General features: G+C 43.2%; 1 protein-coding gene across 8 annotated transcripts in view; it reads left to right on the forward strand.

Annotated features, from left to right (window-relative positions):
* The window catches only part of ZBTB20 (zinc finger and BTB domain containing 20), a 980,340-nt gene that overhangs the window by 755,694 nt on the left and 197,701 nt on the right, over positions 1–26,945 (forward strand). The gene's annotated exons all lie outside the window — the stretch shown is intronic.

The raw sequence follows: 26,945 nt of genomic DNA on the forward strand, positions 1-26,945 counted from the left end.
TGTGCACTGTATGGTGATATTATTTGTGCACGTATGGTGATATTATCTGAGCACTGTATGGTGATATTATTAGTGCACTGTATGGTGATATTATTTGTGCACGTATGGTGATATTATCTGAGCACTGTATGGTGATATTATTAGTGCACTGTATGGTGATATTATTTGAGCACTGTATGGTGATATTATTTGAGCACTGTATGGTGATATTATTTGTGCACGTATGGTGATATTATCTGAGCATTGTATGGTGATATTATTTGTGCACTGTATGGTGATATTATCTGAGCATTGTATGGTGATATTGTGCACTGTATGGTGATATTATTTGAGCTCTGTATGGTGATATTATTTGTGCACTGTATGGTGATATTATTTGAGCACTGTATGGTGATATTATTTGTGCACTGTATGGTGATATTATCTGAGCATTGTATGGTGATATTATCTGAGCACTGTATGGTGATATTATTTGTGCACTGTATGGTGATATTATCTGAGCATTGTATGGTGATATTATCTGAGCATTGTATGGTGATATTATCTGAGCATTGTATGGTGATATTATTTGTGCACTGTATGGTGATATTATTTAAACACTTTATGATGGTATTATTTGAGCACTGTATGGTGATATTATTTAAGCACTGTATGGTGATATTATTTGAGCACTGTATGGTGATATTATTTGTGCACTGTATGGTGGTATTATTTGTACACTGTATGGTGGTATTATTTGAGCATTGTACAGTGATGTTATTTGGACACTTTATGGTGGTATAATTTCAGCTCTGTATGATGATATTATATGTGCACTGTATGGTGATATTATTTGTGCACTGTATGGTGGTATTATTTGTACACTGTATGGTGGTATTATTTGAGCATTGTACAGTGATGTTATTTGGACACTTTATGTTGGTATAATTTCAGCACTGTATGGTGATATTATCTGAGCACTGTATGGTGATATTTTCTGAGCACTGTATAGTGATATTATTTAAACACTGTATGGTGGTATTATTTGAGCACTGTGGGGGTTTTTATTGGGGCACTGTCTGGTGATATAATTTCAGCTCTGTATGATGATATTATTTGTGCACTATATGGTGATATTATTTAAACACTGTATGATGGTATTATTTGAGCACTGTAGGGGTTTTTATTGGGGCACTATCTGGTAGTATAATTTCAGCACTGTATGGTGGTATTATTTGAGCACTTTATGGTGGTATAATTTCAGCTCTGTATGGTGGTATTATTTGAGCACTTTATGGTGGTATAATTTCAGCTCTGTATGGTGGTATTATTTGAGCACGTTAGGGGGGGTTTATTGGGGCACTATCTGGTGGTATAATTTCAGCTCTGTATGATGATATTATTTGTGCACTGTTTGGTGATATTATTTAAATGCTGTATGGTGGTATTATTTGAGCACTGTAGGGTTTTGTTATTGGGACACTATCTGGCGGTATAATTTCAGCACTGTATGATGATATTATCTATGCTCTCTATGATGATATTATCTATGCTCTCTATGATGATATTATCTATGCTCTCTATGATGATATTATCTATGCTCTATGATGATATTATCTATGCTCTCTATGATGATATTATCTATGCTCTCTATGATGATATTATCTATGCCCTCTATGATGATATTATCTATGCCCTCTGATGATATTATCTATGCCCTCTATGATGATATTATCTATGCCCTCTGATGATATTATCTATGCTCTCTATGATGATATTATCTATGCTGTCTATGATGATATTATCTATGCTCTATGATGATATTATCTATGCTCTATGATGATATTATCTATGCTCTCTGATGATATTATCTATGCTCTCTATGATGATATTATCTATGCTCTCTATGATGATATTATCTATGCTCTCTATGATGATATTATCTATGCTCTCTATGATGATATTATCTATGCTCTCTATGATGATATTATCTATGCTCTCTATGATGATATTATCTATGCTCTCTATGATGATATTATCTATGCTCTCTATGATGATATTATCTATGCCCTCTATGATGATATTATCTATGCTCTCTATGATGATATTATCTATGCTCTCTATGATGATATTATCTATGCTCTCTATGATGATATTATCTATGCTCTCTATGATGATATTATCTATGCTCTCTATGATGATATTATCTATGCTCTCTATGATGATATTATCTATGCTCTCTATGATGATATTATCTATGCTCTCTATGATGATATTATCTATGCTCTCTATGATGATATTATCTATGCCCTCTATGATGATATTATCTATGCTCTCTATGATGATATTATCTATGCCCTCTATGATGATATTATCTATGCTCTCTATGATGATATTATCTATGCTCTCTATGATGATATTATCTATGCTCTCTATGATGATATTATCTATGCTCTCTATGATGATATTATCTATGCTCTCTATGATGATATTATCTATGCTCTCTATGATGATATTATCTATGCTCTATGACGATATTATCTATGCTCTCTGATGATATTATCTATGCTCTCTATGATGATATTATCTATGCTCTCTATGATGATATTATCTATGCTCTCTATGATGATATTATCTATGCTCTCTATGATGATATTATCTATGCCCTCTATGATGATATTATCTATGCTCTCTATGATGATATTATCTATGCTCTCTATGATGATATTATCTATGCTGTCTATGATGATATTATCTATGCTCTCTATGATGATATTATTTGTGCACTATATCGTGGTATTACATGAACACTATGGTGATATTTTTTAGTCACTGAATGGTGATTTATGGTGAGACAACCTCCATAATTGTGCGGCACACTCCCGATAATAATAGTTCTATACACATGCCGGGCTCCAGTATTGATGCCGGGCACTTAGGCCAGATATTTTTCTGTGTATTGTAGGGAATATCCGTGCCGTACGGTGCACCAGCTCCCTCTCCTCCCACCGGCACAGGGGCGCCACATGTTTGCGATTTTCATATCTAGGAAGGAATAAAGTCACTAAACTATAAGTTCTGGAACCTTCTGTGGCCGGACACTTGTTCTCCTGACGGTCTAGGTGCGGCAGAGGTTCAGGTGTTGGGCCTTACGCGGTTTGAATACCATTTGCATGTGGCCGGTTATTTTTACCTCCATGATATAGATGAGTGTTCGGCCCTGAAGAGGATCTGTCATCGTGTGGAGCAGAAATACCTGGGATCATCTAGAAAATCTTCTGGGCTTCAGAATGACTCTTATTTGACCTTATTTTGTCACCTAAATCATATAACTTACTAATATAGTGTTATCACTAATTGTACTGGCTTCAGCATGTTTTTGCTTGATTTACTCCTGACAGGAAGTTGTGTAGTCCTCTCATTGTCAGTGGGGTTTTATCTCAGCAGCCCTCCAACTCTGCCTTCACCTCTGGCAGGAAGTTGTGTAGTCCTCTCATTGTCAGTGGGGTTTTATCTCAGCAGCCCTCCAATTCTGCCTTCACCTCTGGCAGGAAGTTGTGTAGTCCTCTCATTGTCCGTGTAATGTTGTCTCAGCAGCTCCCCGACTCCTCCCTTTCACCTAACAGGAAGTTGTGTAGTCCTCTCATTGTCAGTGTTGTTGTCTCATCAGCTCCCCAACTCCTCCTTTACCCCCTGGTGGAAAGTTTTGTTGTCTTCTCTCCAATCCTGTCTCCTGGCTCCTCCTTCTGTCCTGACAGGTAGTTGTGTAGTCATTTTATTGTCAGTGTGGTGTTGTCTCAGCAGCTCCCCAGCTCCTCTCCCTCTCTTTGACATAAAGTTTTGTAGTCCTACTATTGTCAGTGTGAAGTTGTCTCAGCAGCTCTCTGACTCCTTTCCAGCTCCTTCCTCTCTGCTGAACAACACATCATCCTTTGCTGTCTCAGAAGAGGCGAAAGAATCTTGGCTCTGAGCTCTAGCCCCGCCCCTTGAGTGATGTCATCACCTCTGACCAGCCACTACAGCCTACATCACATCTCCCTTTCATATACACTTATACATGTATATCTTTATTGGGACCTTAAGGGAAGAATGAGGTGTGGTTGCAGCATGATGATTTCAAATAATCAATTCCATTGGCAGAGGAGCAGACAGGGAATGAATACAGCAGGTGCTGCAATTTCCCTGATTGTATGATAGTCTACTGTGTACTTAAATGTTCTTCCGCAGCACTGGGTGGGGAACTTGCAGGAGTGCTGTGGGAGAGGAGTAAGGGTGAGGGGCTTTTTATGAAGCGCTGAGGGGAAGCAATGCATTCTGGGAATTGTAGTACTGAGCAACTGTTCAGCCAGGAAGTTAAAGGTGGTCTTTATATGATTATAATATTATGTGCCAGCCTTTAATGCAGTGTTTCCTAAACAGGGTACCTCCAGCTGTTGCAAAACTACAACTCCCAGCATGCCTGGACAGCCATTGGCTGTCCGGGCATGCTGGGAGTTGTAGTTTTGCAACAGCCGGAGGCTACTTGATTGAGAAACACTGCCTTAAAGGGGTACTCCGGTGAAAAACTTTTTTTTTTAAATCATCTGGTGCCAGAAAGTTAAACAGATTTGTAAATTACTTCTATTAAAAAATCTTAATCCTTCATGTACTTCTTAGCTGCTGAATACTAAAATGGAAACTCTTTTGCATTTGAAACACAGAGCTCTTTGCTGACATCACGAGCACAGTGCTCTCTGCTGACATCTATGTCCATTTTAGGTACTGTCCAGTACTAGGAGAAAATCCCCGTAGCAAACATATGCTGCTCTGGACAGTTCCTAAAATGGACAGAGGTGTCAGCAGAGAGCACTGTGCTCGTGATGTCAGCAGCGAGCTTTGTGTTTCATAAAGAAAAGAATTCCCGCTGTAGTATTCAGCAGCTAATAAGTACTGGAAGGATTAAGATTTTTTTATAGAAGTCATTTACAAATCTGTTTTTCACCGGAGTACCCCTTTAAAGGATATCTAATCTAATGACTCCAGTATGGTACGAATATTATAAATATTTCTTAAAGCAACAGGGTCACTTCCAATTCCTCAGCGCGACTACTCGGGATTTCACAAATGACGCTTTTTAACCGGAGAACGGCAGGAATCTACAAGGGAGTCAAAACAGAGCAGGAATCCTGTAATCAGGGGAGCGCGCAGCGGGCGTGAGGGGAGACAAAGTATAATAAGTGAGCGCTCATTTTTTCACAGCTTGCGGCGCCGGGCGCTATATTTAGAGCTTCGGAGTATAAGAGAGCAGGGATGGAATGGGTTAAGGTTTAATATATACACCAAATCCCTTCTCCTAATATACTGTAAAGATTAACCGTGTTATTTCCGGAAATGGCGCGGTCACCGCCCCCCCTCCCCTGGGATCAGGACATGGTGTTTTTTTTTTATTATTATTGCAGCCGTTCTTTTGTAAATTTCGGATCTGTCTAGTGCAGGACGGGCGCTGGTTATATGGTAACCACTGTATATGGTAAACAAAGAGCTTGTAAAGTTGTGTGAACAGCGCCCTGCGCATGCCAACGCGACTAGCACTAGGTAAATGCCTCCCTTTTTTACGAGATGTTTAACTCGCTCCTTGCTGCCAGTGCCAACTTATAAGGCTACATTCACATCATTTCTGCTCCTAGTCTGATATCCAACGTAAGAGAATAGGGGTATTTTATACTCTACTAACGTTGCCCGGACTTACCACCTTACTGGGAAAGCTGGGGTGTACTGTAAGCCCTGAACTGTATACTACCTTCCACCCAGCTTTCCCAGGCTCTTTAAGAAGCCATATTGGAGCTCTTCAGGAGACTGGAAATGCTAGATGGCATGCATACTGCGTGCCACCAAGCTTTCCCAGTCTCCTAAAGCACCAGCAGTCAAAGCCTGCCCATCCTTACTGCACTCCTCACTCCATCATTACTGCCCTGTCCTTTCCTTTTTCCATCTGGATAGTTAAATCATACTTTACCATGATGTTGGTTCATAGGTAGGATGTTTAAAACTCCTGGGCAATCTCTCACCCACCTCTGCTATCCCTCTCTCCCTAGGCACCTGCCTGCCGGACAGTTTAAATCATACTTTACCATGATGTTGGTTGATAGGCAGGATGTTTAAAACTCCTGGGCAATCTCTCACCCATCTATTCTATCCCTCTCCCCCTTGACACCTGCCTGCAGGACAGTTAAATCATACTTTACCATAATGTTGGTCGATAGGCAGGATAATTAAAACTCCTGGTCAATCTCTCACCCACCTATTCTATCCCTCCCCCCCTTGGCACGTGCTTCCCGGAGAGGTAAATCTTACTTTACCATGATGTCTTTTCTCAGTCCACAATAAATCTTTTCTCACTCATCTGCCCTTTCCCTGCCTCCGCACTAACTATTCTCAGCACCTGCCAGCCGGACAGTTAAATCATACTTTACCATGATGTTGGTCCGGCAGCAGGATGTTTAAAACTCCCCGGCAATTTCTGCAGCCCGAGATTAAAACAATTTGGAGATGTCCCATAGACTTGCTTGAGAACTTTAGTACACCTAATCGTGTTACTATCATGGGCTGCAGAGATTGTCCAGGAGTTTTAAACATCCTGCTGCTGGACCAGCATCATGGTAAAGTATGATTTAACTGTCCGGCTGGCAGGTGCAGAGAATAATTAGTGTGGAGGCAGGGAGAGGGCAGATGAGAAAAGATTTATTGTGGACTGAGAAAAGACATTCATGATAAAGTAAGATTTAACTGTCCGGCGGGCAGGTGCCATGGGGGGGGGGATAGAATAGGTGGGTGAGAGATTGCCCAGGAGTTTTAAACATCCTGCCTATTAGCCAACATCATGGTAAAGTATGATTTAACTGTCCAGCAGGCAGGTGTCAAGGGGGAGAGGGATAGAATAGATGGGTGAGAGATTGCCCAGGAGTTTTAAACATCCTGCCTATCAAGCAAGCAACATCATGGTAACGTATGATTTAACTGCCCGGCAGGCAGGTGCCAAGGGGGAGAGAGATAGAATAGGTGGATGAGAGATTGCCCAGAAGTTTTAATTATCCTGCCTATTGACCAACATCATGGTAAAGTATGATTTAACTGTCCGGCAGGCAGGTGCCAAGGGGGAGAGAGATAGAATAGGTGGATGAGAGATTGTCCAGGAGTTTTAAACATCCTGCCTATCAACCAACATCATGGTAAAGTATGATTTAACTATCCAGATGGGAAAATAACTGCTTAGACCATGTGAAATCCTGAACATGTGAATGTAGTCTTAGACATCTCTGCTGCAGTATACATAGTGAGCATAGGCTACTGAATAACACCTCTGCCTAGCTATATATATGAGTTCACTTCCCGCTTTGCCATCTAAGATGTTACTTCATGGTGGCGGCCATGTTGTATGTTACCAGCTTTTCTCAGAAGTGGAACCAGCCAGGCAGGACTGATCCTTAGAGCAGTGTTTCCGAACCAAGGTGCCTCAAGCTGTTGCAAAACTACAACTCCCAGCATGCCCGGACAGCCAAAGGCTGTCCGGACATGCTGGGAGTTGTAGTTTTGCAACAGCTAGAGGCACCCTGGTTGGGAAACACTGCCTTAGAGGGATGGCTCTTCAGCCGTTGTATCCACAATATGACGGCATGGAGCAGAGTTGGCACCAAGGTGTTCCTTGCCCTTAGCAGTACAGTCCCCAGACAATACACATCTTAGGATTCTTCCTTCTCAACTTATAAAACTTTCTTTTTTCTTGTAACCTACAATTTCTGAAAAGCAAATATGTGTAAGACTCGACACAATTATACCCAGTGGGATCATACGATGGTGCCCAGTGCCAGGGGCATAGCCAAAGGCTTTACTCTTCTCTTTGAGCTTCGTCTCTGAAGGCCGCGGTCTGCAAATATTCTCATTGTGCCTATGTTACAAAGGGTTAATTCTACTTACCTGGAACTAGTGGTCACTAACATTTCCAGGGCATAGGGAGGACTGTGCAGCTGTACAGTGGGGATCAAAAGTTTGGGCACCGCAGGTAAAAATTAGTATTAATGTGCATAAAGAAGCCAAGGAAAGATGGAAAAATCTCCAAAAGGCATCAAATTACAGATTAGACATTCTTATAATATGTCAACAAAAGTTACATTTTATTTCCATCATTTACACTTTCAAAATAACAGAAAACAAAAAAAATGGCGTCTGCAAAAGTTTGGGCACCCTTTAGAGTTAATATCTTGTACTGCCCCCTTTGGCAAGTATCACAGCTTGTAAAGGCTTTTTGTAGCCAGCCAAGAGTCTTACAATTCTTGTTTGAGGTATCTTTGCCCATTCTTCCTTACAAAAGTCTTCCAGTTCTTTGAGATTTCTGGGCTGTCTGTCACGCACTGCTCTTTTAAGGTCTATCCATAGATTTTCAATTATGTTGAGGTCAGGAGATGGTGAAGGCCATGGCAAAACCTTCAGTTTGCGCCTCTTGATGTAATCCCCCGTGGATTTCGAGGTGTTTAGGATCATTATCCATTTGTAGAAGCCATCCTCTCTTTAACTTCAGCTTTTTCACAGATGGCATCAAGTTAGCATCCAAGATTTGCTGAAATTTTATTGAATCCATTTTTCCTTCTATTCGTGAGATGTTCCCTGTGCCACTGGCTGCAATACAAACCCCAAAGCATGATTGATCCACCCCCATGCTTAACAGTTGGACAGAGGTTCTTTTCATTAAATTCTGTTCCCCTTCTTCTCCAAACGTACCTTTGCTCATTCCGGCCAAAAAGTTCAATTTTAACCCCATCGGTCCATGGAACTTGTTTCCAAAATGCATTAGGCTTGTCTATATGTTCATTTGCAAAGTTCAAATGCTGATTTTTGTGGTGAGGACGTAGAAGAGGTTTTCTTCTGATGACTCTTCCATGAAGACCATATTTGTACAAGTATCTCTTTATAGTGGAATAGTGTACCACAACTCCAGTGTCTGCCAGATCTTTCTGGAGGGATTGTGCAGTCAAACGTGGGTTTTGTATTGTTTTTCTCACAATCCTGCAAGCTGTTCTGTCTGATATTTTTCTTGGTCTTCCAGATCTTGCATTAACTTCCACTGTTCCTGATGACTTCCATTTCTTAATGTCATTCCGAATAGAGGATATTGACATCTGAAAATGTTTTGCTATCTTCTTATAGACTTCTCCAGCTTTGTGAGCGTCAACTATTTTCAGTTTCAGATTTCTAGACAACTGCTTAGAAGAACCCATGGTGCTGATTGTTGGGGCAAGGTCAGATGAGTCTGGGCATTTAAAACCTTTGAGATTGACATCACTTGGTCTTCCCAGATGATGATTGAGAACAATCCATGACACTGGCAGGTCTCAGCTTTCCAAAGGGGGCAGTGCATGCTATAAATTCTGCAGGGGGCACAAACTTTTGCAGACGCCATTTTTTTTGTTTTCTGTTATTTTGAAAGTGTAAATGATGGAAATAAAATTTAACTTTTGTTGACATATTATAAGAATGTCTAATCTGTAATTTGATGCCTTTTGGAGATTTTTCCATCTTTCCTTGACTTCTTTATGCACATTAATACAAATTTTTACCTGGGGTGCTCAAACTTTTGATCCCCACTGTAAGTATAACAACACAGTTCTCCCTATGATCATAGAGATGAGTGCAGGGAGGGGATAGAGAGGACTGTGCAGCTGTAACAGTACTTCCTATGATCATATAGATGGGTGTGACATCACTGTGTATTATCCCTGTACTGTGACATCACTGTGTATTATCCCTGTACTGTGACATCACTGTGTATTATCCCTGTACTGTGACATCACTGTGTATTATCCCTGTACTGTGACATCACTGTGTGTATTATCCCTGTACTGTGACATCACTGTGTATTATCCCTGTACTGTGACATCACTGTGTGTATTATCCCTGTACTGTGACATCACTGTGTATATTATCCCTGTACTGTGACATCACTGTGTGTATTATCCCTGTACTGTGACATCACTGTGTTTTATCCCTGTACTGTGACATCACTGTGTGTATTATCTCTGTACTGTGACATCACTGTGTGTATTATCCCTGTACTGTGACATCACTGTGTATTATCTCTGTACTGTGACATCACTGTGTATTATCCGTGTACTGTGATATCACTGTGTGTATTATCCCTGTACTGTGACATCACTGTGTATTATCTCTGTACTGTGACATCACTGTGTGTATTACCCCTGCACTGTGACATCACTGTGTATTACCCCTGTACTGTGACATCACTGTCTATTATCCCTGTACTGTGACATCACTGTGTGTATTACCCCTGTACTGTGACATCACTGTGTATTATCTCTGTACTGTGGCATCACTGTGTATTATCCCTGTACTGTGACATCACTGTATATTATCCCTGTACTGTGACATCACTGTGTATTATCTCTGTACTGTGACATCACTGTGTATTATCTCTGTACTGTGACATCACTGTGTATTATCTCTGTACTGTGACATCACTGTATATTATCCCTGTACTGTGACATCACTGTGTATTATCCCTGTACTGTGACATCACTGTGTATTATCTCTGTACTGTGACATCACTGTGTATCATCCCTGTACTGTGACATCACTGTGTATTATCTCTGTACTGTGACATCACTGTGTATTATCCCTGTACTGTGACATCACTGTGTATTATCCCTGTACTGTGACATCACTCTGTATTATCCCTGTACTGTGACATCACTGTGTATTATCCCTGTACTGTGACATCACTGTGTGTATTATTCCTGTACTGTGACATCACTGTGTATTATCCCTGTACTGTGACATCACTGTGTATTATCCCTGTGCTGTGACATCACTGTGTACTATCCCTGTACTGTGACATCCCTGTGTATTATCCCTGTACTGTGACATCACTGTGTATTATCCCTGTACTGTGACATCACTGTGTATTATCCCTGTACTGTGACATCACTGTGTATTATCCCTGTACTGTGACATCACTGTGTATTATCCCTGTACTGTGACATCACTGTGTATTATCCCTGTACTGTGACATCACTGTGTATTATCCCTGTACTGTGACATCACTGTGTGTATTATCCCTGTACTGTGACATCACTGTGTGTATTATCTCTGTACTGTGACATCACTGTGTATTATCCCTGTACTGTGACATCACTATGTATTATCCTTGTCCATTAGGTATAACCTTTTTGGGTTGTAATCTGATAATGGAGTGTGGATCCATTTTTTGTGATGGGGCCCCTGGGTCACTTGTTACGCCCCTCTCCCAATCATCATCTGAATGCCCTGGGTCTCTCATCCATGTAATTCATCTCTCAGACCTCGGTTCCCACCACCAATAATCATAAGTGGAGCGAGGGGTTAATCCTCCAGGAAGACAGAAGCTAATCAGCTCTAATTAATTACCGTAAGACAGCAGTATAAAGGGGGAGCGGCTGCCGGCGATGGGCAGCCTGGTACTGTGCAGCCGTCAGTAGGAGGGACTCCGCACAAACAAGACCAGGGCCCTAACTGGGAGTCTCGGAGGGGACTGAGCCAGAACACAGCGTACACGCCGAGAAGATGCCGTCATACCGAGCTGATTACTCTCAGTTAATTAGATATGAGCAAAACCCAAGTCTGAGAACTGCAGGAACAAATCCCTAGAAGAGCGTGTAAACAATGTTAGGAGGGTCCTCCGTGGCCCTCACCATGGAAGGAGATGAAATATGAACAGCAGCAACAGGAGAGGATGGATCCCGAATCAGCCATCATTAGCTTCTCATACTGCCGATCTGACATGCCATAGCCGGGGACATGGGGGACAGAACCGAGCAGGTTCCAGGAGGCTGACACGTCTTATGTTGTCTCTCCTCACTGTCAGGTTCCTCGGAATATTGAATATTCTAATAAGTTATAAGGGGAACATGAGACTGGCGGAGGGCACCTCAATGCTCCTCCAGGGGCAGACATGTTGCCGGATTGCATAAATGTATGAACTATGACACGCCGCGCACTCACATCTGTGAAGCTTCAGAATCTTGGGCATCTCCGGCCAAGTGTTAGTAGCCAAGAAGTAAAACACTTCCACATGTTTTCCATGTAAGAATAGTGATGAATCGTGATGAATAGGCATCAACCTCATAGGTCAGCCCCAATCGTAATGAACAGGCATCAACCTCATGGGTCAGCCTCAATCGTAATGAACAGGCATCCAGCCCCGGGGTCAGCCCCAATTGTAATGAACAAGCATCCACCCCCTAGGTCAGCCCCAATCGTAATGAACAAGCATCCACCCCCTAGGTCAGCCCCAATCGTAATGAACAAGCATCCACCCTCTAGGTCAGCCCCAATCGTAATGAACAGGCATCCACCCCCTAGGTCAGCCCCAATCGTAATGAACAAGCATCCACCCCCTAGGTCAGCCCCAATCGTAATGAACAGGCATCTACCCCCTAGGTCAGCCTCAATCGTAATGAACAGGCATCCACCCCCTAGGTCAGCCCCAATCGTAATGAACAAGCATCCACCCCCTAGGTCAGCCCCAATCGTAATGAACAGGCATCCACCGCCTAGGTCAGCCCCAATTGTAATGAACAGGCATCCACCCCCTAGGTCAGCCCCAATCGTAATGAACAAGCATCCACCCCCTAGGTCAGCCCCAATCGTAATGAACAGGCATCCACCCCCTAGGTCAGCCTCAATCGTAATGAACAGGCATCCACCCCCTAGGTCAGCCCCAATCGTAATAACCAAGCATCCACCCCCTAGGTCAGCCCCAATCGTAATGAACAGGCATCCACCCCCTAGGTCAGCCTCAATCGTAATGAACAGGCATCCACCCTCTGTGTCAGCCTCAATCGTAATGAACAGGCATCCCCACCCCCTGGGTCATCCCCAATTGTAATGAACAGGCATCAACCCCCTGGGTCAGCTCCAATTGTAATGAACAGGCAACCACCCCCTGGGTCAGCCCCAATTGTAATGAACAGGCATCAACCCCCTGGGTCAGCCTCAATTGTAATGAAGAGGCAACCACCCCCTGGGTCAGCCCCAATCGTAATGAAGAGGCAACCACCCCCTGGGTCAGCCCCAATCATAATGAACAGGCATCCACCCCCTGGGCCAGACTCCAATCACGTTGGCCTTGTGTCCTTCCCTGGGTCAGCCCCAATCGTGATGGCCTTGTGGCCTCCCCCTGGCTCAGCCCTGATCACTATGGCCAGACGTCTACCACAGGGTCAGCCCCAATCTATATGAACAGGTGTCCACCCCCTTGGTAAGCCCAATCATGTTGGCCATGTGTCCTCCCCTGGGTCAGCCCCAATCACGATGGCCTGGGGTCCACTCCCTGGGTCAGCCCTGATCATAATGAATGGGCATTCTCCCGAAGGGTCAGCCCAAATTGGGATGGCCTGGCGCCCTCTCGCTATGGCCAGATGTCCTTCCCCAGGGACAGCCCTGATCACTATGGCCAGATATCATCCCCCAGGGTCAGCCCTGATCACTATGGCCAGATATCATCCCCCATGGTCAGCCCTGATCACTATGGCCAGATATCATCCCCCAGGGTCAGCCCTGATCACTGTGGCCAGATATCATCCCCCAGGGTCAGCCCTGATCACTATGGCCAGATATCATCCCCCATGGTCAGCCCTGATCACGATGGCCAGATATCATCCCCTATGGTCAGCCCTGATCACTATGGCCAGATATCATCCACCAGGGTCAGCCGTGATCACTATGGCCAGATATCATCCCCCAGGGACAGCCCTGATCACTATGGCCAGATATCATCCCCCAGGGTCAGCCCTGATCACTATGGCCAGATATCATCCCCCAGGGTCAGCCCCAAGGGCAATGAACAGGTTTCCACCCCCTGGTTCACCCCAATCACGATGAACAGGCATCCTCCCCCAAGGTGAGCCTTGATCACGATGGCCAGGCATCTTTCTCCCGGTCATCCCCAATCACGATGGCCAGGCGTCCTTCTCCCGGTCATCCCCAGTCACAATGGCCAGGTGTGCATCCCCAAGGTGAGCCCCGATCGTGATGGCAAGACGTCCTTCCCCAGGGTCAGCCTGATCACGTTGGCCAGATGTGTTCCCTCTGGGTCAGCCCGGATTGCAATGAACAGACAAGAGGGTAACACACCAAACCTTCTAAACCAAGAAAGTGCGTCACGAGGACACCGGCAGTGGTTATGTCCATCGGTGTGAACTGAGTATTACGGATACATTTATATGAAGATCTAATTTGTTGCATTAGAACCCTACAGACTGTGAAGTGACTGTCACAAAATATCTAAATAAGTTGCACAGGACTCATTAACCTCAGTGTAAATTGTATAGGACTGTAGCTTTAGAGTATGGAATCCAAATACGGAGATATTTCTGGCAGAGATTCAATCTGCAACGTCCGAGTAGAATTACTGAGCGGAATTCCGTAGTGTGATCGTAGCCCTACTCGCAACTTGGTAATTTTTTTTTTTTTTTTTTTACAAAGTCACACAACATAAAGTTACAAAATTGCCCAAATATTTTGGTCGTGATTTGTACCCCTTTGGTGTAGCCCTTAGCTAAATTCGAATTTTGGCTTCTTTTCTTCCTTAATAAATTATGGGGACTTCTTACATTTTTCCAAGGGCCGAATCCTATAAAATTCATTCTGTCCTATAATAGAAATCATCTCTCCATGCCAGTGTTTCCCAAACGGGGTACCTCCAGTTGTTACAAAACTATCACTCCCAGCATGCCCGGACAGCCAAAGGCTGTCCGGGCATGCTGGGAGTTGTAGTTTTGCAACAGCTGGAGGCACGCTGGTTGGACTACACTGCTCCATTGCCTGACTTTCTACTGAGCCTGTGCTTTTACACAATAGGCAATCTGAACAAGTCGAGCTGCAGTATAGAGCATGGAGAGAAGCGGCGGAGCAATCTTTGTCTCTGATAAGATAGGAAAAGATTTCAAAATGATGCATCAATGGTCATCGGTTTTGATGCAGCCACCAGTATTGTCCATTGTCATCGGTTGTCAGCCATGTTAGTTGGATGACAGATGGTCCAGAGTCATTTGATGAACCAGATGTCACTGATAGAAGTGATATAACCCAGGACGACATAAATGCCGCTGTACTTTCAGCACTGGAGGTCCTGGACAGCTCCGGGAGACCCCATCCACATCAGTGCGATCTCTCTGTAATCTTCTGTTTGGAAAAGTATCAGTGGAAGTGGGAAAGTGTCCTACAATAAAGTGGTAAATTATCTCTGCCCTTCATATAATCATTGTCAGGATATTTATCATATTCTCTATCATTCTCATAATCATCTTCTTCATCATCATCATCATCCTTACTATAGTTTAATATTTATCATTCTCATCGCCTGCAATCTTATCATCATCATCAATGTCATCTTCATCATTCTCGTCTTCATCATTCTCGTCTTCATCATTCTCTTCTTCATCATTCTCTTCTTCATCATTCTCCTCTTCATCATTCTCTTCTTCATCATTCTCGTCTCCATTCTCTTCTCCATTCTCGTCTCCATTCTCTTCTCCATTCTCGTCTCCATTCTCTTCTCCATTCTCGTCTCCATTCTCGTCTTCATCATTCTCTTCTTCATCATTCTCTTCTTCATCATTCTCGTCTCCATTCTCGTCTCCATTCTCGTCTTCATCATTCTCTTCTTCATCATTCTCCTCTTCATCATTCTCTTCTTCATCATTCTCTTTTTCATCATTCTCCTCTTCATCATTCTCTTCTTCATCATTCTCATCTTCATCATTCTCTTCTTCATCAGTCTCTTCATCATTCTCTTCTTCATCATTCTCTTCATTATTATTCTCTTCTTTATCATTCTCTTCTTCATCATTCTCTTATTCATCATTCTCGTATTCATCATTCTCTTTGTTATCATTCTCTTCTTCATCATTCTTATTTTCATCATTCTCATCTTCACCATTCTCATCTTTGTCATTCTCTTGTTAATCATTCTCATCTTCATCATTCTCATTTTCATCATTCTCTTCTTCATCATTCTCTTCTTTATCATTTTCATCTTCATCATTCTCTTCTTCATCATTCTCATCTTCATCATTCTCATCTTCACCATTCTCATCTTCATCATTCTCATCTTCATCATTCTCTTCTTCATCATTCTCATCTTCATCATTCTCATCTTCATCATTCTCATCTTCATCATTCTCTTCTTCATCATTCTCATCTTCATCATTCTCATCTTCATCATTCTCATCTTCATCATTCTCATCTTCATCATTCTCATTTTCATCATTCTCTTCTTCATCATTCTCTTCTTTATCATTCTCCTCTTCATCATTCTCCTCTTCATCATTCTCATCTTCATCACTTTCATCTTCATCATTCTCCTCTTCATCATTCTCCTCTTCATCATTCTCCTCTTCATCATTCTCATCTTCATCATTCTCATCTTCATCATTCCCATCTTCATCATTCCCATCTTCATCATTCTCATCTTCATCATTCTCTTCTTCATCATTCTCTTCTTCATCATTCTCATCTTCATCATTCTCTTCATCATAATTCTCTTCTTCATCATTCTCTTCTTCATCATTCTCATCTTCATCATTCTCTTCTTCATCATTCTCTTCTTCATCATTCTCTTCTTCATCATTCTCTTCTTCATCATTCTCACCTTCATCATTCTCTTATTCATCATTCTCTTATTCATCATTCTCATCTTCATCATTCTCTTCTTCATCATTCCCATCTTCATCATTCTCTTCTTCATCATTCTCACCTTCATCATTCTCTTATTCATCATTCTCTTATTCATCATTCTCATCTTCATCATTCTCCTCTTCATCATTCTCTTATTCATCATTCTCTTATTCATCATTCTCATCTTCATCATTCTCTTCTTCATCATTCTCATCTTCATCATTCTCATCTTCATCATTATCATCTTCATCATTCTTATTTTCATCATTCTCATCTCCGTAATTTTGTTAAACAAATCCTTAGATCCCCATATACCCAATTATGGGCAAAGGTGTGCCATTTTGGCCTCCATTCAGGATATATGCAGGGAGATTTGCTGAATGGTATAGAGTGGGCCTCCACCGTAGGAAAGTATATGTCGCGCTTATATGTCAGGGACTTCTCACAATATGTACATGTGAAAGAGTTAGAAAACAAAGCGTTAAATCACCGTATCCTCATTATTCTTCTCATTCTTCTCTTCATCCTTATTGCTATCATCCCCTTCACTCTCCTAATCACCTCTTATACTCATCATCCCCATCATCATCCGCATCCTTCTCATCCTCATCAACACCCTCTTCCTCACAGTATCGCAACAATGAAGGAAGATGAAAATCCCACAATTAGACTTCATTTTCTGTGGTGTTCGTATAATATACAATATATATGCCATACAATATACAGTATATCATACAATATAGTATACCGCACAGCACCAGTGCTCAGTTGTACATCCCCATTGAGTTGTCTTCTTATAGCCCATACAGTGTCCAGCGAGTATAATGCTGGGTTTTCAGGGCGGGTGGTCATATGTCACTGTATCCTTCCTCTAATGTGTGTTTGTCATCATGGAGATGACATGGCTGACATTTTAATTTCCCTTTCTGTTTTCACCTTCATTACCCGGACACATGATATATTGTTTTGTTTTTCAGCAACTCTTAATGATTTTGTTATTATGTTTGGTTAATACATTTATATGCTGGAGTCTCATCCGTCTCCCTGCGCTCCTCCCGCCTGCCCGACACTTGTGTGATATATACATTTTATTCTGCATAGAACTCCACAACTTTGTAAATGTTTTACTCATTTTGCACTGATTCTGGGTCACATCCAATTTATAATTCTAACTCTGAGCTCATATTTTTATACACTTTCTGCTGATTGCATCTTTTTAGCTGGTTCTATATGATCATCTGAAGAAAAATTGTGACATCCCTCTGTTCTAGGGAAGTGAAAGGGTAAATTTCTGGTGCTCTGGGGTAGAGAATAGGATATTGGTAACATCCATGGTGGTCTAGGATACAAAACAGGATTATTTTAACATCCCTGGTGGTCTAGGGTAGAGAATAGGAAAATGGTAACATCCCTGGTGGTCTAGGGTAGAGAATATGATAATGGTAACATCCCTCGTGGTCTAGGATACAGAACAGGATAATGGTAACATTCCTGGTGGTCTAAGGTAGAGAACAGTATAATAGTAACATCCCTGGTGGTCTAGGGTAGTTAAAGGGTCAGTGCTAACATTCCAGGTGGTCTAGGGTATAAAATGAGATAATGGTAACTTCCCTGGTGGTCTAGGGTAGTTAAAGGGTCAGTGCTAACATTCTAGGTGGTCTAGGGTATAAAATGGGATAATGGTAACTTCCCTGGTGGTCTAGGGTAGTTAAAGGGTCATTGCTAACATTGAAGCTGGTCAAGGGTATAAAATGGGATAATGGTAACATGCCTGGTAATGTAAGAGTATCAACTGTTTTATGTTAATATCTCTGGTGGTCTAGTGTAGAGAATGGGATAATGGTAACATCCCTGGTGATAAGGTAATAATAAAGTTTATGGTAACATCCCTGGTGGTCAAGGGTAGAGAAGTGATAAAGATTACACCCATGAGGTTTATAGTACCCTACCTCCTAGGGTGACATGGTCTCTAGAAGATACTAATCTCTACATGCTCCAGCTTTGCTTCTTGACAGGAAGGTCGCACAGTAATCTGACTGGATAGACGGATGTGAAGGCGCATGTGTGCGGTAGCTACGTGGCTCTAGTGGCCGCAGTGACACAGATATATACATAGACTTCATGAAGCTATACATGATCCCTTGATGGCCTCTGCCCTGTAGTGGACTCAGTAGCATGTAGCATAAATACCAGAATAATCAGTTCTTAGTGCACATCTACCCTTGACAAAGCTGATCTGTTCAGTGAAACGTCGGGGAGGCTAGTAGTTGTTTGTTTGTTTTTAATACAGCGGAGGACAATTATTAGTGTGGGGATAGGGTACCTATAGTGTGTGTCGGGTACTAAGCACACAAACACACAAGTGTCTATTTGGACCCCTATATCTCCAATAAGTATACAACTGGAAATAAGTTGTTACGCCTAGCGCTCCGGGTCCCCGCTCCTCCCCGGAGCGCGTACGGCGTCTCTCTCTCCGCAGCGCCCCGGTCGGTCCCGCTGACCGGGAGCGCTGCACTGTCATGGCCGTCGGGGATGCGATTCGCACAGCGGGACGCGCCCGCTCGCGAATCGCATCCCAGGTCACTTACCCGTTCCCGTCCCCTGCTGTCATGTGCTGGCGCGCGCGGCTCCGCTCTCTAGGGCGCGCGCGCGCCAGCTCCCTGAGACTTAAAGGGCCAGTGCACCAATGATTGGTGCCTGGCCCAATTAGCTTAATTGGCTTCCACCTGGTCCCTGACTATATCTGACCTCCTCCCATGCACTCCCTTGCCGGATCTTGTTGCCCTTGTGCCTAGTGAAAGCGTTTTGTGTGTCCAAAGCCTGTGTACCAGAACTTCTGCTATCCACCCTGACTACGAACCTTGCTGCCTGCCCCGACCTTCTGCTACGTCCGACCTTGCTTCTGTCTACTCCCTTGTACCGCGCCTATCTTCAGCAGCCAGAGAGGTTGAGCCGTTGCTAGTGGATACGACCTGGTCACTACCGCCGCAGCAAGACCATCCCGCTTTGCGGCGGGCTCTGGTGAAAACCAGTAGTGACTTAGAACCGGTCCACTAGCACGGTCCACGCCAATCCCTCTCTGGCACAGAGGATCCACCTCCTGCCAGCCGGCATCGTGACAGTAGATCCGGCCATGGATCCCGCTGAAGTTCCTCTGCCTTATATCTCTGATATCACCACGGTGGTCGCCCAGCAATCCCGACAGATCGCCCATCTAACCCACCAGCTGTCGGAAGTGTCCACCATTGTGCAGCAACTTCAGTCGCAACTTCTGCAGCAATCATCTCCTCCGCCAGCTCCTGCACCCCTTCTGCAGCGAGTGGCCACTCCTAGCCTCCGCCTGTCCTTGCCGGACAAATTTAATGGGGACTCTAAGTTTTGCCGTGGCTTTCTTTCGCAATGTTCCCTGCACTTGGAGATGATGTCGGACCAGTTTCCTACTGAAAGGTCTAAGGTGGCTTTCGTAGTCAGCCTTCTGTCTGGAAAAGCCCTGTCATGGGCCACACCGCTCTGGGACCGCAATGACCCCGTCACTGCCTCTGTACTCTCCTTCTTCTCGGAAATTCGAAGTGTCTTTGAGGAACCTGCCCGAGCCTCTTCTGCTGAGACTGCCCTGCTGAACCTGGTCCAGGGTAATTCTTCCGTTGGCGAGTACGCCATACAATTCCGTACTCTTGCTTCTGAACTTTCCTGGAATAATGAGGCCCTCTGCGCGACCTTTAAAAAAGGCCTATCCAGCAACATTAAAGATGTTCTGGCCGCACGAGATACTCCTGCTAATCTGCATGAACTCATTCATCTAGCCACTCGCATTGACATGCGTTTTTCTGAGAGGCATCAAGAGCTCCGCCAGGAAAAAGACTTAGATCTCTGGACACCTCTCCCACAGTCTCCATTGCAATCTGCGCCTAGGCCTCCCGCCGAGGAGGCCATGCAAGTGGATCGGTCTCGCCTGACCCTGGAAGAGAGGAATCGCCGTAAGGAAGAGAATCTTTGTCTGTACTGTGCCAGTACCGAACATTTTTTGGTGGATTGCCCTATCCGTCCTCCACGTCTGGGAAACGCACGCTCGCACCCAGCTCTCGTGGGTGTGGCGTCTCTTGATGCTAAGTCGGCTTCTCCACGTCTCACGGTGCCTGTACGGATTTCTTCTTCAGCCAGCTCTTCCCTCTCAGCCGTGGCCTGCCTGGACTCTGGTGCCTCTGGGAATTTTATTCGGGAGTCCTTGGTGAATAAATTCCGCATCCCGGTGACCCGTCTTGTCAAGCCACTCCACATTTCCGCGGTCAACGGAGCCAGGTTGGATTGCACCGTGCGTTTCCGCACGGAGCCCCTCCTAATGTGCATCGGACCTCATCATGAGAAAATTGAGTTTTTGGTCCTCTCCAATTGCACTTCTGAAATTCTCCTTGGACTACCCTGGCTTCAACACCATTCCCCAACCCTGGATTGGTCCTCAGGGGAGATCAAGAGCTGGGGTACCTCTTGCTTCAAGGACTGCCTTAAACCGGTTCCCAGTACTCCCTGCCGTGACCCTGTGGTTCCTCCTGTATCCGGTCTCCCTAAGGTCGTTATGGACTCTGCCCGCCTTAAGAAGTGCCTCTCCCCCCCTCCCAGTCCAGTCAGTCAAGCCTCGGTGCCTCCTCGTGGCCCTCGTCCTGGTGTCACACTGCCCTGTGCCAGGCCTCGCCCTCTGCCCTCCCTCCCCATTCCCACTCCTGCTGTACTGCCTGCCGTTGAGGAATCCCTCCATCCTTTCCCGGTGTCCTCATTCCAGGGGGGGCAGTTACCGGACAAAGAGAAGGGGAGACCTAAGGGGGGGGTACTGTTACGCCTAGCGCTCCGGGTCCCCGCTCCTCCCCGGAGCGCGTACGGCGTCTCTCTCTCCGCAGCGCCCCGGTCGGTCCCGCTGACCGGGAGCGCTGCACTGTCATGGCCGTCGGGGATGCGATTCGCACAGCGGGACGCGCCCGCTCGCGAATCGCATCCCAGGTCACTTACCCGTTCCCGTCCCCTGCTGTCATGTGCTGGCGCGCGCGGCTCCGCTCTCTAGGGCGCGCGCGCGCCAGCTCCCTGAGACTTAAAGGGCCAGTGCACCAATGATTGGTGCCTGGCCCAATTAGCTTAATTGGCTTCCACCTGGTCCCTGACTATATCTGACCTCCTCCCATGCACTCCCTTGCCGGATCTTGTTGCCCTTGTGCCTAGTGAAAGCGTTTTGTGTGTCCAAAGCCTGTGTACCAGAACTTCTGGTATCCACCCTGACTACGAACCTTGCTGCCTGCCCCGACCTTCTGCTACGTCCGACCTTGCTTCTGTCTACTCCCTTGTACCGCGCCTATCTTCAGCAGCCAGAGAGGTTGAGCCGTTGCTAGTGGATACGACCTGGTCACTACCGCCGCAGCAAGACCATCCCGCTTTGCGGCGGGCTCTGGTGAAAACCAGTAGTGACTTAGAACCGGTCCACTAGCACGGTCCACGCCAATCCCTCTCTGGCACAGAGGATCCACCTCCTGCCAGCCGGCATCGTGACATAAGTGTATACAGTATACCAATTTCGCTGGAATTTTTAACTTTTGTGTGGGGTATAATTTTAATAATACCAATAAAGGTTATATTTTAGGGGGGTGTTCTAGTAAAGGGTTATCCCTGACAGAGGGCAACCCCTGGTTGTTGTAAAGTGATTCGCCCTGAAACCTCCAGGGACAATTTTTTTTGTACCGACATATACCCACCCTCCTTCAGGATCCCCTCCTTTAGACATTTGTAGACCATAAACATTAATGATAGATATTAAAATAACGAGAATTGCTTAAAGGGTTATTCATGTGCCCCTCAAAAACTTTACATAATACTGTGACTGAAGGAAAAATGGGGGGGGGGATGTGATACTTACTTAGCCCTGATCCCCCCTGCAGTTCCTTCTGGTTCCCCCTTGTTCATCTCTTCTGCCAGCTTCTAAAAAGTTTGTAGCAGGACCTGCTCATTCAGCCGATCACTAACCAAGATGGGACAACGCTGCTGAGTAGAGAGGTTCTGCTTCAGCTTTGGAAAGATGCAAAACATAGTAACATAGTTCATAAGGTTGAAACAAGTTTAACCTATAACCCTAATGAGTCCCTACTGAGTTGATCCAGAGGAAGGCAAAAAAACTCATACTAGAGGTAAAGAATCCTTCCCGAGACCAAATATGTCATTAGAAAAAAATTACTGGATCAACGTTCTGTCCCTATAACAGACCAGCATCGATGGGCTTGAAGGACCCTTAAAGGGGTACTACCGTGCTGATAACTCATCCCCTATCTAAAGGATAGGGGATAAGTTGCCTGATCGCGCGGGGTCCCGCTGCTGGGGACCCCCGTGATCTCACTCGCAGCACCCCGCTCTCATCAGGCCCCAGAGCGAACATTGCTCCGGGTCTGATGACTGCCGATCACGGGGCCGGAGTATAGTGACGACACGACTCCGTCCCCATGTGACGTCACGCTCCGCCCCTTCAATGAAAGTCTATGGCAGGGGGCGAGACAGCTGTCTCGCCCCTGCCATAGACTTGCATTGAGGGGATGGAGCGTGACATCACATGGGGGCGGAGCTGTGACATCACGATCACCGGCCCCATCATCAGACCCGGAGCGGATGTTCGCTCCGGGGCCTGATGAGAGCGGGGTGCTGCGTGCAAGATCGCGGGGGTCCCCAGTGGGGGGGACCCCGCACGATCAGGCAACTTATCCCCTATCCTTTAGATAGGGAATAAGTTGTCAGCACGGTAGTACCCCTTTAACAGGACCAGCAGCAGGAGATTGGAGATAGGTAAGTATTATCTTTTTTCTTTTTTATATGACATTTTTGGGGACTCCCAAATACCCTCTTAATGTGGGAGGTGACAACTACTCTGGGATCAGCTATGCTGGGCTTTCCTCTATTGATTTTCCTCTATTGAGATATATATATATATATATATATATATATATATATATAGTAACTTGAGCTGTTTTGAGAAAATGTATTTAAAAAATAAATACTTAATACAATGATCACTGATCAATTAGTTTATTTTTTTAAGGTGCCATTTTATTTTTTTAATTAATTAATTTTTGCCTAGTTGTTTTCTTATATCCAGTAGCCTTCTGCTCAACTAAAATTCAAAAGAGGCAATATTTACACTGCATAAAATTCAGCTGCACATTTTAATGTATGCATGGATTTCCGGTAGAATTTTACGCAAATGATCAGTAAAAATGCATCTGCGCTTTTTGGGTTTTTTTCAGCCGAAAATACGTACATAAAAAATAAAACCTAGCCTATATATTCCCACTTTTTTATGTTTTTTGAGCAGAGGACTGCTGGGAACTAAAAGATCGAGGATATCTAAGGAAAGAATTAGCTAAAAATAACTTAAATAATTCATGAATTATTTTTTTATTCGTTAATTAATTAATTAAAATGTTTACACTTTTTTTTATTTTTATGGATCAGTGATCATCGTATTAATGGGTACTCCGGTGAAATTTATTATTATTATTTTTTTTTTAATAAACTGGTGCCAGAAAGTTAAATAGATTTGTAAATTACTTCTATTAAAAAAATCGTAATCCTTCCAGTACTTTTTAGCAGCTGTATGCTACAGAGGAAATTCTTTTCTTTTTGAATTTCTTTTTTGTCTTTTCCACAGTGCTCTCTGCTGACACCTGATGCCAGTATCAGGAACTGTCCAGAGCAGCATTGGTTTGCTATGGGGATTTTCTCCTGCTCTGGACAGTTCCTGATACGGGCATCAGGTGTCAGCAGAGAGCACTGAGGACAAGACAAAAAAGAAATTCAAAAAGAAAAGAATTTCCTCTGTAGCATACAGCTGCTAAAAAGTACTGGAAGGGTAAAGATTTTTTAATAGAAGTCATTTGTAAATCTGTTTAACCTTCTGGCACCAGTAGATTTAAAAAAAATTATAATTTCCACCCCTTTAAGTCATTTTTAAAATAAAAAAACAACTAAATTATTGATGAACAAACTAATTATTAAATCAATAAAAAAAAGAAAATTTGACACCTTATTTTACATTTTATTTGATCAGTGTTCGTGGTATTAAGAATTTTTTTTAAAATAAAAAATAACTAAGTTTATTAATTAATAAACTAATAATTAAATTAACAATTTTCATTTTCATTGATCAGGGATCATTGTATTAAAGGGGCACTCCTGGGGAAAACTTTTTTTTTTTTTTTATTATCAATTGGTGCCAGTAAGTTAAAAAGATTTGTAAATTTCTTCTATTAAAAAAATCTTAATCCTTCCACTACTTATTAGCTGCTGAATACTACAGAGGAAATTATTTTCTTTTTGGTACACAGAGCTCTCTGCTGACATCACGAGCACAGGGCTCTATGCTGACATCTCTGTCTGTCTAGGGATTTTCTCCTACTCTGGACAGTTCTTAAAATGGACAGAGATGTCAGCAGAGAGCACTGTGCTCGCGATGTCAGCAGAGAGCTCTGTGTACCAAAAAGAAAAGAATTTCCTCTGTAGTATTTAGCAGCTAATAAGTACTGAAAGGATTGAGATTTTTTTAATAGAAGTAATTTACAAATCTGTTCAACTTTCTGGCTCCAGTTGATTAAAAAATAAATAGATAAATAAATAAATTCCACCGGAGTACCCCTTTAAGTCATTTTTATTCATTTTCAGAGAATGAATAAAAATACTTAATACAATAATCACTGATCAATTATAATGTAAAAAAGTGTATGTTTTATTAATTTATTATAGTTATTTTATTTAAAACAAAATTACTAAATACAATTATCATTGATCAATTAGAATGTAAAAAAAAAAGTGTCAATTTTTTTAATTCATTATTTAATAAATGTATTTATTTTTATTATTTCCTTAAATATCAGTTACCATATATCAATACACTAGCAAATTATCAGGTCTTCATTACCTTAGTGCAGTGGTCTCCAAACTGTGGCCCTCCAGCTGCTGCAAAACTACAACTCCCAGCATGCCCGGACAGCCGTTGGCTGTCCGGGCATGCTGGGGTTTGTAGTTTTGCAACAAGAGGTCCACATGCACTGCCTTAAGTGTATACCTTACCCAAGTCTCCAAAAACCACTTAATCGAGGAAGCGGGAAAAAAAAATCACCATTGCTACATTTTTGTGTATTTTGGGGAATACAATCTCCAAATTTTTACCACTTCACCAATAACAATCTTGTATGTTAAGCGCATCTGATATAATTCTCTCTTTTGCCACCCAAAGTGATGGCTTAAAGGGGTATTCCACTGGAAAACATTTTTTTTTTTTTAAATCAACTGGTGCCAGAAAGTTAAACAGATTTGTAAATTACTTCTATTAAGAAATCTTAATCCTTTCAGTACTTATCAGCTGCTGTATGCTCCACAGGAAGTTCTTTATTTTTTGAATTTCCTTTTCTGCCTGACCACTGTGCTCTCTGCTGACACCTCTGTCCATTTTCGGAACTGTCCAGCGCAGGAGCAAATCCCAATAGCAAACCTCTCCTGCTCTGGACAGTTCCTGACATGGACAGAGGTGTCAGCAGAGAGCACTGTGGTCAGACAGAAAAGAAAATTCAAAAAGGAAAGAACTTCCTGTGGATCATAACAGCAGCTGATAAGTACTGGAAATTAAGTTATTTTAATAGAAGTAATTTACAAATCTGTTTAACTTTCTGGCACCAGTTGATTAAAAAAAAAATGTTTTCCAGTGGAGTACCCCTTTAAAAAAAATTATTTAACTGATTGTAAAACTAGAAAAAGTGTTGAGGAGCAGTGAAAGGGGTATTCCGGTGGAAAACTTTTTTTTTTTTTTTCAAATCAACTGGTGCCAGAAAGTTAAACAGATTTGTAAATTACTTCTATTAAAAAATATTAATCCTTCCAGTACTTATTAGCTGCTGAATACTACAGAGGAAATACCTTTTCTTTTTGGAACACAGAGCTCTCTGCTGACATCATGAGCACAGTGCTCTCTGCTGACATCTCTGTCCATTTTAGGAATTGTCCAGAGTAGGAGAAAATCCCCATAGAAAACATCTGCTGCTCTGGACAGTTCCTACAATGGACAGAGATGTCAGCAGAGAGCACTGTGCTCGTGATGTTAGCAGAGAGCTCTGTGTTCCAAGAAGAAAAGAATTTCCTCTGTAGTATTCATCAGCTAATAAGTTCTGGGAGGATTAAGATTTTTTAATAGTAATTTACAAACCTGTTTATCTTTCTGGCACCAGTTGATAAAAAAAAAAAAAAGT

Source organism: Hyla sarda, chromosome 2 (assembly GCF_029499605.1).
Source record: "Hyla sarda isolate aHylSar1 chromosome 2, aHylSar1.hap1, whole genome shotgun sequence".
Classification (NCBI taxonomy): domain Eukaryota; kingdom Metazoa; phylum Chordata; class Amphibia; order Anura; family Hylidae; genus Hyla; species Hyla sarda.